Raw genomic sequence first — 12,865 nt, 5'->3', positions numbered from 1 at the left:
GGAACCAACTCTTATATCTGACATCTGAGAAAAGAAAGGATCTATGGCAGGGGTGGGCAAACTTTTTGACTCAAGGGCCACAATGGGTTCTTAAACTGGACGGGAGGCCGGAACAAAAGCATGGATGGAGTGTTTGTGTGAACTAATATAAATTCAAAGTAAACATCATTACATAAAAGGGTACGGTCTTTTTTTTTTAGTTTTATTCATTTCAAACGGGCTGTAGTTTGCCCACGGCTGATCTATGGGAAGGACACGGGAGGGAGAGCTGAACAACTGAATCTTCCGGTGGAGCAGGGCCTGGGGCAGCACTGGGGGGACCTGGCAGCGGGCGGGGCAGGCCTCCTTTCCACAGCCTCTGTCTCACAGCCCACACGCCCTCCATCAGCCAGTCTCGTCAGAGCCTCCACAGCCTGCCCAGCTTCCGTTCTGCACGACCTCTGGGAGTCTCACTGCCTCCTGGATGCTTCTCCTGTTCAGCCTCCTAGGGTCTGGTCTCCCTGCTTCTGTGCTCTTCCCTCAGCCCGCTCTCCACAAAGCAGCCAGAGTGAGCCCACGAGTCCTTGTGCTAAAACACGCCCTTCCTGGCTGAGAACCACCAGGGCTTCCAGGCTCCTCTGAGCAAAAGCCAATTGGAAGTTTACCTCTCAACTCCTATTGTTCCCCCTTGATCTCTGCGCCAGCCGAGCTGACTCCTATGGATTCGGCATTTTACCAGCATTCCTCTGCCTCAGGACCTTTGCCCTAGTCCCCCCTGCCTCCCTGTTCCTCCTCCAAGCTGCCTGCCAGCTCCCTGCCACCTCCTTCAGCGAGGCCTTTTCTAACCGCCTTATTTAAAATTAAAGGTATCCTGTCCCCATGTCCTTTGCCTGCTTTGTTTTTCTCCATCACCACCCATCAGACTGTATGTTCCCCCTACTTACTTTGTCTCTTTCCCCAGGCTATAATCAAAGCAAAACTCCACGGGGCGAGAACCCTGCCTGCCTTGTCAGGGCTGCCTCTCCAGTGCCTGGCACAGAGCAGGCGCTCAGCAAATACTTGTGGAATGAACAACATTTTTTTTGTCAAGTACCTCCCTGCGTTGAGTCAGCAGTGTCAGGAGGGATGGGCATGTAAAATAAGCATGACCCCTGGGAACTTGCCCGTGTGTGAGTCCCCGAGAGGAAGGGAGAGAACTGTTGTCTGGAAGCCACCCCACTCGGGGTCCCTGAGGTCGCTGTGAAGACTAAGTCAGTTGGTGTATGGTTGCCTAGTGGGTGCTAAGAAAATGCTCATTCTTCCTTTCAGAAACATGACTTCTTGTCAATACCAGCATGCAGAAATTCAGTCATTCTCCATAGTAGAGGTTACCACTTGGAATGGTAAAAATATATGGTCATATGATAATAGGACAACTCATGCAGCTAATGTTTTAATGAGTAATAGAAGATATAGTTCTCTCCTCAGAAGGAATGGTGTGGAAGCTTTGCAAATTGTGCACAAGCTTTTATCAAAAGGCTCTCTGGCATCTGAGCAGACACAAACCTCAGGACCCAGGCCAGGTTAAAAAACAACAAAAACAGTAAAGTTCATAAGAATCGGAAGGCATAAGTTTTCATTTTAGCTTTCCTTTAGTAGGATTTTTTTTTCTCTGAGTCAGTCTCAGCTGTTAAGTGCATTCATCTTTGAATTTTGTAATGAATCTTCTCTAATTTACTCTTTTATATTCATACTTACAATGTTTTACTTTTCAAAGGTACATGTACATTAGATGTATAAAGTGGGTTCTTCCATTATAAAAAATTGTTTGACTTTATGTTCCTATCTGAAACTTTTGGATAAAGATGGTTTCTTGTAGTTTCATATATAAGGTTGAAGAACTTGAATAGCTGTGTCGTTTGTTTGCTTTTGTTTTAAGTGATCATGAATTTAAGCACTGTTTTGTTCCTGAGCTATTGGAGTAGAAATTTAAGCTTTGGAGCCAGACACCTTTGGGTCAGACACTCTGGCACTTCTTAGTCATGTGATCTTGGGCAGTCCTTCAGTCTGTCTGCAGGATCATCCTAGCACCTCACTCCGCAGGCCTGTTGGGAGAGTTCAGTGATACAATGTGAGTAAACAAAGGCCCTGTCCACCACCACAGTGAGCACTGAAATAATAGCTGTTTTTATAATTAATAAATTGTAAAAAGTCCTTTGATGCTAAGCATCTATAACAATAAAGGTGTAGTATGCAAATCAACCGAATGGCCTAACAGCAGAATGACCATCCGGACGACCATGCTATGACACGCACTGGCACCAGGCCATCCAAGGTGGGTGTGATGCAATTGGGCGGGGGGGGGGGGGGGGGGCGCAGGCTGCCATCACCCATGATTGTCCCGCAGAGGGAGGCCCAGGCCACGGGCCCGTGGGGCGATCAATCGGGGGGCTTCCCCGATCATCCCAAAGAGGGAGGCCCAGGCGATCAGTGGGGTGGGAGGGACAGGGGGGGTGTGGTGGCGGATGCGGGCAGTGCCAGGCCAAGGCAGGTGTTGGCAGGAGGTAGGGCCGCAAAGCCGGGGCTGCGGAGCCGGCAGCCGGGGAAAGGAAGGCCTACTCTTGCACGAATTTCGTGCATCAGGCCTCTAGTCTTGTTAAAAACCTCATTCTGATTTTAGACATTTAAAATAAGTCAATACTAGCAGAATATGAAAAAAAGAGAAGTGTATAGCTCTGTAAGTACCTTACCTCCAACAACCAATTTTCCTAAGCATAAAATACGAGCAAGCCACTTACTGTGAAAACTTATTTAAAAGCTTTGAGGTTTTACTTTTCAAAGTTGCTAACAGAGCTTAGGTAAGTCTTTTTATAATAGGTTCTGTAGGGAGATTAGTAAATTAGTGTTTAGTTTTCTTTTTCATAATGACTTTTAGATCCTACTCACAGTTGTCATTGAACAATGCGAACACTGAACATTTTCTTCCTTCGAACTCGCCTAATTAGGTGAAACTTGACCCCCTCTGTGTCTCTGCTGTAACAGTGGTGGTCTGTCTTGTTCCGCTAGTATGTCTTATCATGGCTCATGTCATTAGGGCCTGAATTGAGATTCCACAGGGCCTCGGGGACATCCATTTAAGTATTTTTCCTTTGTAAATGGCACAGGTAATCTCCAGGCACTCAGACTTTTTGTTTTCCACACTTCAGTTTTGCTTAGTTTTCTAAAGATGAGAGACATTTTGGAAATGGTAACTCAGAGCATTATAAGCAAATCAAAGTAGCATCTGATTCTCAAGAGCTGATTCAAATCTGAAAAAAAAATGGACAGAGTCATTTGTAATAAGACAAGGGCTCTATTGGACTTTTCCTTTGTAAATTGCATTCTCATTAAAAATAATTTTTTTATTGATTGATTTTTTTTTCGAGAGACAGACATGGATTTTGTTGTTCCACTTCTTTATGCGTTAATTTGCTGATTCTTACATGTGCCCTGACCGGGAGTGGGACCTACAGCTGTGGCCTGTCGTGATGACACTCTAACCCAGTGGTCGCCACCCCTCAGACCTCACGGACCACCGCTGCTGTAACCAACTGGGCCACCCGGCCAGGGCTGCATTCTGATTCTGTACCAGACAGATAGTATCTACCTACTGTGGTGGATCTGTAGACATGATTACATTAAGGCAGTGATTTTTCAGCTGGTGTGCTGCAGAAATTTTAAAACATGCGATGCCTGGCTCTCCCTCCCCTTCCCCCTCCTCCCCCAGGCCAGTCACCTTCACCTTCCTCACTCCCAAGCTCCTAAGGCCCTTCCTTCCTCCATAACTTGTTTCCTCAGCCCATTTCTCTTACAAATTACTTTTTCCTCCTCTGTGATTTTCCAAATAAATGTCCTCTTATTAAAAACAAAACCCAAAAAACATGCAATACCTGACCTCTCTTCCCTTAGATTGTCAAATAAAAAATGACAGCAGCCAAAACAATAGTTGTCCAGTGTAAATGAATCAAAATTATACCCTTTTTTGGGTCAGAATCCAGAAATATATTTGTTGGTGTGCTGAAGGATTTTAGTAATTAGTTTGTGTGTGCCATGAGATGAAAAAGGTGGAAAATCGCTACATTAAGGTGTTCTTTCAGGGGCTTAATTTTGCTAATTATCTGTGTTGTTTTAAGCCTTGTTTCTTGCTGGGAAAAGGATTAGTGATCAACTTTGGGTATTAATAGACATGATTAAGCCAAGATTTGTACAGCTATAAGTGTTTATTACTTGAGGAAAGAAAAATGTATACAAAAGAAACTATATGTTTATTCAAAGTTGTTTTTATTGGGAAAAATACTTTACTGATTATATAGGTTGAATAATTAGCATAGCTAGATATTTTTAAAAACAACAACTTTAGCCCTAGCCAGTTTGTCTCAGTGGATAGTGTTGGCCTGCAGGCCAAAGGGTCCCAGATGCGATTCTGGTCAAGGGCACGTACCTTGATTGCAGGCTCCTCCCAGGCCCTGGTTGCCGGGGGGGCGGGAGGTGGGGGCTGCCAGTCGATGTGTTTCTCTCATATCAATATTCTGCTCTGTCTTTCCCTCTCTCTTCTACTCTCCCTAAAAATCAATAGAAAAATATCTTCGGGTGAGAATTCACAAAAAAATAAAATAGCTTTATTGGTCTGTGATTCAGCCTCTGGAAACCACTATCTACTCTCTTTCTCGGTGGGTTTGCCTCGTCTCAGCTTCTCATGCAGATGGAATCACACAACATGTGACCTTTTGTATCTGGCTTCTTTCACTCGGCATAATGGTTTTTAGGTTCATTCATGTTGTAGCATTTACTTCATTCCTTTTTATGAGAAGTAATATTTCATTGTATCGATACACATACCACATATCATTGCATAGATAGATATAGATGAATTATCCATCAGTTTGTGTTATTTCCACTTTTGGGTTATTATGAATAATGCCTCTATAAACCTTTGTGTTCAGGTTTTTGTGTGGATATGTTTTAGTTCTCATGGGTATGTACCTAAGAGTAGATATGTTTTTTAGATACATATAGGAATATATGATCTTGAATTTTACAGAGAAATATGTAGAAAGAGGAAGTCTTATTCTGAGAATTATTGGAACACCTAAGTTAAATTTTTTAAAGGTCAAGAAAATTTAATTATAGATCATTTATATAGTTTTGTGAGATAACCTTTATGGTTAATTGTTTAGAAGAATGCATGATTCTTTGTTCTGGTGCCCTTGTATAATGAATAATGTTGCATTTCAGATAGTTTCAACTATAAAAACTGGATAAAACAATTTGTTGAGAGGTTATTAAATAATGGGGAGTATATTGCAAGTAGGAAAGTATTTATTAAGACTTTTGCTATCGTTCCTTTTTAATTTTGAATCAGTTTGAAGTAGGGGTTCAGCCATAGCTTTGGAGTCAGACAAGGGTTAAGTACTGCTCACGGTTATTGTTGGCTCAGTGACTTGGAGCAAGTTATTAAACTTGTCCTCCTTCCCCTGAGCTGCAGGACGAAGGTGGTACTTATCTCATAGAGTTGGTGTGAATTGAGAAGGTGCGACATAGACATCTCAGTGCCTAATGATGGACACTGTGATGTCCCCCCCGACCACCACCCCAAGCATGATTCCTCATTTAGTCCTGGTAGGTTTCATGAGGCCCCGAGAGCAGTATTTTTCAAACTGCTTGAAACATGGCCCACACGAGGAAACACCTTTACAGAGTGACTCAGTCATACACATATCCACACACACATCTCTATGCAATGATAAACAGGATGGGCAAAAATAGATTTATTCTTGTATTAATTATTGTATGATTTATTTGTATCATAACTGTAAACCTACATTTTCCCCCTGTACAGAGTCAGACTTTCAAGAGAGAGCTTTTGCCATGTGTGATGGACTGTTTTATTTTTACTTTAAATTAATAGACTTTTTTAGAGCAGTTTTAGGTTTACACAAAAATTGAGTCTTGACCATTTCCCCTATTATTAACATCTTGAGATAGTGCAGTACATTTGTTGCAGTTGATAAACTAATGTCGATACATCTATACATATAAAAGCTCAGTGACTGAATGGCAGAACGACCAGAACGACCGGTCAACCGGTCACTATAACGCACACTGACCATCAGGGAGCAGACGCTCAACGCAGGAACTGCCCTCTGGTGGTCAGTGTGCTCCCACAGTGGGAGCGCCGCTCAGCTGACTGGGATGAGCTGCGCTCTCAGAGCAGGCGATCCCTGCAGGCCATGCCACCCACCAGTGCACGAATCTGTGCACCAGGCCTCTAGTCTATCTATATATATAAAAGGCTAATATGCAAAGTGTCCCCTCGGGAGTTTGACCGGGAGACCAAGAGTTCGATCGCTTGCTATGGCGTGCGCTGACCACCAGAAATGACATGCACTGACCACCACAGATAATTAGCAAAATTAAGCCCTGAAAGAACACCTTAATGCAGCGATTTTCCACCCTTTTCATCTCATGGCACACACAAACTAATTACTAAAATCCTGCGGCACACCAACAAATATATTTTTGGATTCTGACCCAAAAAAGGGTATAATTTTAACTGCCTCTGTCCTCACAGACGAGACATGGTTAAATATGCGCTCCTGCAGTGCTCATGTTTATAAAGACCACTGTTCTCCAAGGGCCAGTTCTGCTTATTTGCCAAAATAACACAAATTCCAGTTATGGAAACGGAGCTTAACGTGATCTAACCTGCACCTCTATTTTCTTCAAAGGTCATTCTTTTCCCCAAATATTTAGAGGGGGTGGGATGGTGGGGGGGTGGGGGAGGACTCAACCGATACCCTGCAGCGCCACCTTGTGGAAAGAGGGAAGGCTGTAACAGGCATGGCCATGACCCCTGGGTGTGAGTGAATCCTGCCAAGCATCACAAAGGTGTATGCCGGCGTCTGATGTTTACGTAACATTTTTTCGGAGGATGCAAAAGTAGGGTTATTTGTACACACTCCAATGGAGGAGGGCAGTCTTTTGTCAAGTGGAGAAGATCAAGATGTTAAGCAGCTGATCTTGGCACCTACTCCCATGGGAAGGCTTGCTTTGTAGGTCTGCTTACCTGACGCGTCCGCAGGCTCCTTCAAGGCGTCTCCCCCTCCGGGCCCGGTTTCTAATGGCTCACGATAGCCTCGCTGGGTTTGCGGTGGTCTGTGCTTTCCTCCCGTTCCTCCAGGAACTTCCCCAGGAAGCATACGAAACCATATTCTTTGTTGGCAGGAGCTTGGTTAACTGGTCTCCCAATTCCAGAGCAGACTCAGGCCTGTCGCTGGCTCCCCCTTATATCGGGAGGCGGATTCCCTCCCACACTTCCTTAGCTATTTTAGGAATTGCTTTCGTTCTCCCTCTTCTCCTCGGCTCGATCTTCAAAGAATTCAGCAAGAAAGAGGTTGCGCTGAGTCTCCAGTGGAATTGTAGGCCACGGATCAATGAGCCCCACTGATGCGAGGCGCACAAGATGCCACGTGGCTAATAGCAGCACTGCCCTCCGCGGCGGGGGTTGGTGGTCTTCCAGCTCAGCTTTAGGGAAAACCAGGCGTAGAGAGTGCCGTGCTCACGCTAACATTTTTAAGGTGTTTCTTCCTCTCTGATGTGGACAAGAGGGTACAATATTGGACATCTTTTTCTATTGAGACCTTGAAGATGAGAAGACAGCCACCTACCCTTCATGTCTCCACCTATGTAAAAAGAACCTGTATAACTGGGGAGTTGATTGTGTGCCTGCTGTATGCCAGGCACCACTCCAGGCTCTCGTGACTCAGCAGTGAACTCACTAAGGCTCACGCTCTCAGAGGGCATGTTCCGGTGGGAGGAGGCGGAGGATAAACACACAGGCACACACCACAGATGAGGCGGCGGTAAGTGCTAAGAAGGAAAAACTAGAGTAGAGCGAGAGGGCAGAGTGGTGGAATAGTGCTGCTGAGCAGATTGGTCAGGGAAGGCTTCCCTGAGGAGGTGGCGTTTGAGCCGGGGCTGGAAGTAGAGTAACAGGCACGTTAGTAGCTGAGGGGAGGGTGGGCTAAGCAGAGAGCAGCAAGTGCACAGGCCGAGGCAGGAGTGGGCTTGTCCTGTTGGGAGAGCAGTGACAATGCCCGCGTGCGTGCGTGGAGCAGGGGATGAAGGGAGGCGCGGTGAGAGGTGTGTGTCTGTGGTGCAGGCCATGTGGGACCTTGTGGACAGGACCCGAGAGCTGGGACACCACGGAGGGTTTGGAGTGAAGTGCTGTCCGAAGGGCGAGTGGAGACGCAGGTGGCTCTTGCCGACGCCCGGTCGGAGGTGAGGTGGCCTGGGCCGGGAGGAGCAGTGGAAAGAGCTACCAGGTTCTGTGTGCTTTTACCTGAGGGCCGAGAGTACTGCTGATGGACTGTGGGGTAGGAGGGGACCTCCCGGTGTCTGGTTTGTGCTCCTGGCTCTGGGTGGTGTGCTGTTCACTCTGAGAGAGGCAGGTAGGGGAGTGGGAAGAGGCATTCAAGGCAATGTCTCAGGCTTAGCTTTCTTTACAGCCCTAATGTTGCCGAGTCTAAACTGGTGAACAGTGTTGCAACATGTTGGGGCCGGAAGGGAGCTTAGTGCTGATTCTCAGATGGGGCAGGTGGCCCACAGGAAAGCTGAAGGGGGCTTTTGATGTCCTATTCCCACCCCAACTGGTCCTTTCGATGGCTTTTATGTGCTATTTCCTCATAAGCTACCAAGTAACTTTCACAAGGTACTGAAATTGCTTTAGCTTTTATTATCTTATTTCTCCTCGATTCTTTTTTGTCACCCCTGCGTTCCTTTTCCATTAGAAAGTGGAAGTAGGTGGGGATTGCTGAGCTGAGGTTGTCCTAAAGGGCGTCCCAACCTCGTATCTGCTGAGCTCTGATGAGAAGGTAAGACACAGAGATGGACAAGGGAGCAGCTCCCCCGGCAGCCAAGTCAGAGCAGAGCCAAGGAGAGAACCCGAGGTTCTTTCTTCTTTAATCTTCACCCGAAGAGATTGTTTTCCGTTGATTTCTAGAGGCAGTCTGGGGAGGGAGAAGGGGAAAGAGCGCGCGAGAGAGAGACATCCACGTGAGAGACACACCCATTGGGTGCCTCCTGCATGGGCCCCTGGGGCTGGAGGACCTGTAACCGAGATGTGTGCCCTTGCCCGGGAATTGGACCCACAACCACTGAGAAAAACTTGCCAGGGCTCCTTTTTATTTGTTTTAATTTTTATTGAATTTATTGGGGTAACATTGGTTAATAAAACTATATAGGTTTCAAGTGTACAATTCTATAATACATTGTTTGTATATTGTGTGTTCATTGAGTTTCTTATTTCAGGCTTTTTGTACCATGCCAGTAGAGCTGCTTTTATTTCCTTTCCTGGAAGTTTACTTTTTAAAAACAGCTTTATTGGAGTATAATTTATATACCTAAAATTCAGCCATTTTAAGTGAACAATTCAGTGATCTTTAATAAATTTACAGAGTTGTACAACCATCCCCACAATCTAATTTTAGAACATTTCTATCACCCCAAAAGAGAAATGTGGGGCCTATTTGCAGTCCATCCCCTAACTTCTGTCTCTATAGACTTGCCTAATGTGGACATTTCATATAAATAGAATCATTATAATACGTGGCCTCTTTTGTCTGGTCTCTTTCACCTGGCATCATGCTCTCACGGTCCATCCACGTGGCCTGTGTTAGTACTTTGTTCTTTTTTATTATGGTTGGATAATATTCCATCGTATGATGACCACATTTTATTCATTCATCAGTTGATGGACATTTGGGATGTTCCCACCTTTTGGCTACTATGAATAATGCTGCCAGGAACATTTACATATGAGACTGTGTGTGAACGGATAGTTTCATTCTCTTGGGTAGGTAACTAGGAGTGCAATTGCTGGGTTAAATGGTAAATCTATGTTTAACATTTTAAACCTGCTGAACGGTTTTTCAAAATGGCTATAGCATTTTATATTTCCACCACCAATGTACAAGAATTTGTTTCTCCACATCCTCATCAACACAGTTATTGTCTGTCTATTCTATTAATATGACAGTGCCTTTCTTTTCTATGTTCTGGGTGGTTCCCCTGAGCTTTATTGATATACATGACATGTACATTGTGTCATTGCATAATTAACACATAGCATTGTGAAACATTGTATGGAGTGTGATGATTTGTTGCATGTCTGTATTGCAGATAGCTCCTATTTTTTAATGGTTTCTACATCCTTTTTTTGAATTGATCTCAGAGAGGAAGGGAGAAGGAGAGAGAGAGAAACATCAGTGATGAGAGAGAATCGTGGATCGGCTGCCTCCTGCAAGCCCCCTACTGGGGATCGCGCCCACAACCTGAGCATGTGCCCTGACCCGGAATCGAACCATGACCTCCTGGTTCATAGGTCAATGCTCAACCACTGAGCCACGCCAGCCGGTGCCAAGTTTATAAACATTTTAAAGGTTCTTTGTAGATTATTTAAATGAATTATTGATTCCAATTGATTTTCTTTCATAGTCAAACATTCTTAAAAGGATAAGGTTACTCTGAAGTTACTTGATGCAGTTCTGCAGTTGCCTGCCTCCCTCCCTCATTTTCTGAGCACCACATGTGTGTGCAGATCTTACTCAAGCGCTGAGTTAGAGAGAGAACACGTGTCCTGCCCTCAGTGCCATTACAGTCCTTCTGGGTTTATCAGTCCTTTAAAAAAAATTATATATATATTGATTTTAGAGAAGAAGGGAGAGGGGAGAGAGAGATAGAAACATCAATGATGACAGGGAGTCATTGATTGGCTGCCTCCTGCACACCTCCTACTGGGGATGGAGCCTGCAACCTGGGCATGTGCCCTTGACTAGAAGCAAACCCGGACCCTCTTTCCACAGGCCAACGCTCTGTCCACTGAGCCAAACCAGCTAGGAGAGGCCCTTTTTTTATTTTTTATTTTTTAATAGAAATCTGTGCATATTGCGACATGGTTTATTGATTTCAAGACGAGGTCACAACTCACTCCTGTGAGTCACAGACACTGTTCCAGTAGAGGATATAATCATGAGGACCACTGATAATTTAGTGTAAGCATGTTGTGCTAAAAATAGCCACTGTCTGTTACAGGAGAACAGAAGGAGCCTCTGTCTCAGACTAGGTCAGGATGGGTGGACGGGGTCGGGATGGGTAGACCGGGTCGGGATGGGTGGACGGGGTGAGGATGGGTGGACTGGGTTAGGATGGGTGGACGGGGTGAGGATGGGTGGACTGGGTCAGAATGGGTAGACTGGGTCAGGATGGGTAGACGGGGTGAGGATGGGTGGACTGGGTCGGGATGGGTGGACGGGGTCGGGATGGGTGGACCGGGTCGGGATGGGTAGACGGGGTCAGGATGGGTGGACTGGGTCAGGAACCACTTCTGAAAGGTGGGCATTGGGGGTGATGGAGAAGGAGGAGCAGGATCAGGAGCAGGACAGAGGGAACAGTTGAGCAAAGATGTCTTGTCATCAAATACTTGTTACAGCACATTATATAAATCTCTGTGTTTCTAACTGCACTTAACCAAATCTTTTATTTTCAACACATTAATCTTTTAGGAAAGTTAAACATTAACTTATTTTTTCCTATAATTGTTTTCCTTGTTCACTTAATCCTTAACCCTATTGGGTTCCATCTCTATTTTACATGTACTATTAAGAAAGGAAAAAGCACTACTCATTAAATTGTGACATGCTGTCAATTGTAAGATATACTGTGATTTCTAAGATATTACTATATAAACAAAACACAGTGCTCCTAGAATCAATACTCTGATATTTGTGTTGGAGATTCTTCACGTATTTTTAGCTAAGGCGATCTTGCTAGAATAACAGTAGCAGTCACATGCCTTTTCAGCTTTAATTTTAGATGCTGCTTTAGGGAAATATGTGCCGTCCAGGTCAATGCCGACTTAATTATCTTGAAAGCTTTTTAATCTGTCATGATTATAATGAAATTAGCTTTGGTTGAATAATAAAGATGGGGGAAATGAATTTTGCCAAGATTAGAAAATACAGGGTTTTCTAAAGACTGTAAAGTAGAATTAAAAAGTAATGTTTTGGTGATCTTTGCATAAGTTTCCTGGGTGTTCTTAACTTTTAAAAATCCGTGTTCAGCCTCCCAGCTCCGCCATTCCACCTCTTCTTCCCTCCCCGTCATGTTGAACTTATTCATGAGATGAAAAGTGCCCCAGAATGGTGTCCTGCCGCCATGCATTCTGACAGCAAGTTCATAAAGAACTCTGCCTTCCTGAGTGTTAAAGGGCTGCTGTGTGCGCTGGTGGGGAGTGAGCACGTGAGGCCTGGATCTGGCCAGAGCCCCATCTTCCAGAAGCAAATGATTGTGTAACGCTCAATGGCTTATCTGTGGAGAACAGCCCACGGGGTGCTGTGGCAGGCCCATGGGCAGGTTGAGGAGAGCGGCGCTCTGCTGGTTAGTAGGGAGCGGTAGGGATAGCACTCAGGGGAAGTGTTGGGAATATCTTACTAACTTGAAATATTTTTAAAATATAATTTTATTGATTTCAGAGAGGAAGGGAGAGGGAGAGAGATAGAAACATCAATGATGAGAGAGAATCATTGATTGGCTGCCTCCTGCATGCCACCTTCTGGGGATCGAGCCCACAACCTGGGCATGTGCCCTTGATAGGAATTGAACCCCAGACCCTCCAGTCCACAGGCTGATGCTCTATCCACTGAGCCAAACCGGCTAGGGCCTAACTTGAAACTTTGATATATAAAGCATGGTTTGGGAAAAGACTATTAGGTCTTGGAGAGCTGGGCTATGAAATCACATAGGAAGATCTTCGCCATTAGAAGAGAAAAGTAAATGTGTGTGAAGAGGATAAACACATGCTCCAGCTCAG

At 44.9% G+C, this 12,865-nt stretch overlaps 1 protein-coding gene across 5 annotated transcripts in view; it reads left to right on the top strand.

Moving 5' to 3' along the window:
• The window catches only part of PPP1R13B (protein phosphatase 1 regulatory subunit 13B), an 81,098-nt gene that overhangs the window by 20,966 nt on the left and 47,267 nt on the right, over nt 1-12,865 (top strand). The gene's annotated exons all lie outside the window — the stretch shown is intronic.

The sequence above is a fragment of the Myotis myotis genome, unplaced genomic scaffold, assembly GCF_014108235.1.
Source record: "Myotis myotis isolate mMyoMyo1 unplaced genomic scaffold, mMyoMyo1.p scaffold_m19_p_41, whole genome shotgun sequence".
NCBI classification, from domain to species: Eukaryota; Metazoa; Chordata; class Mammalia; order Chiroptera; family Vespertilionidae; genus Myotis; species Myotis myotis.
This window is presented reverse-complemented; position numbering and strand designations above follow the sequence as displayed.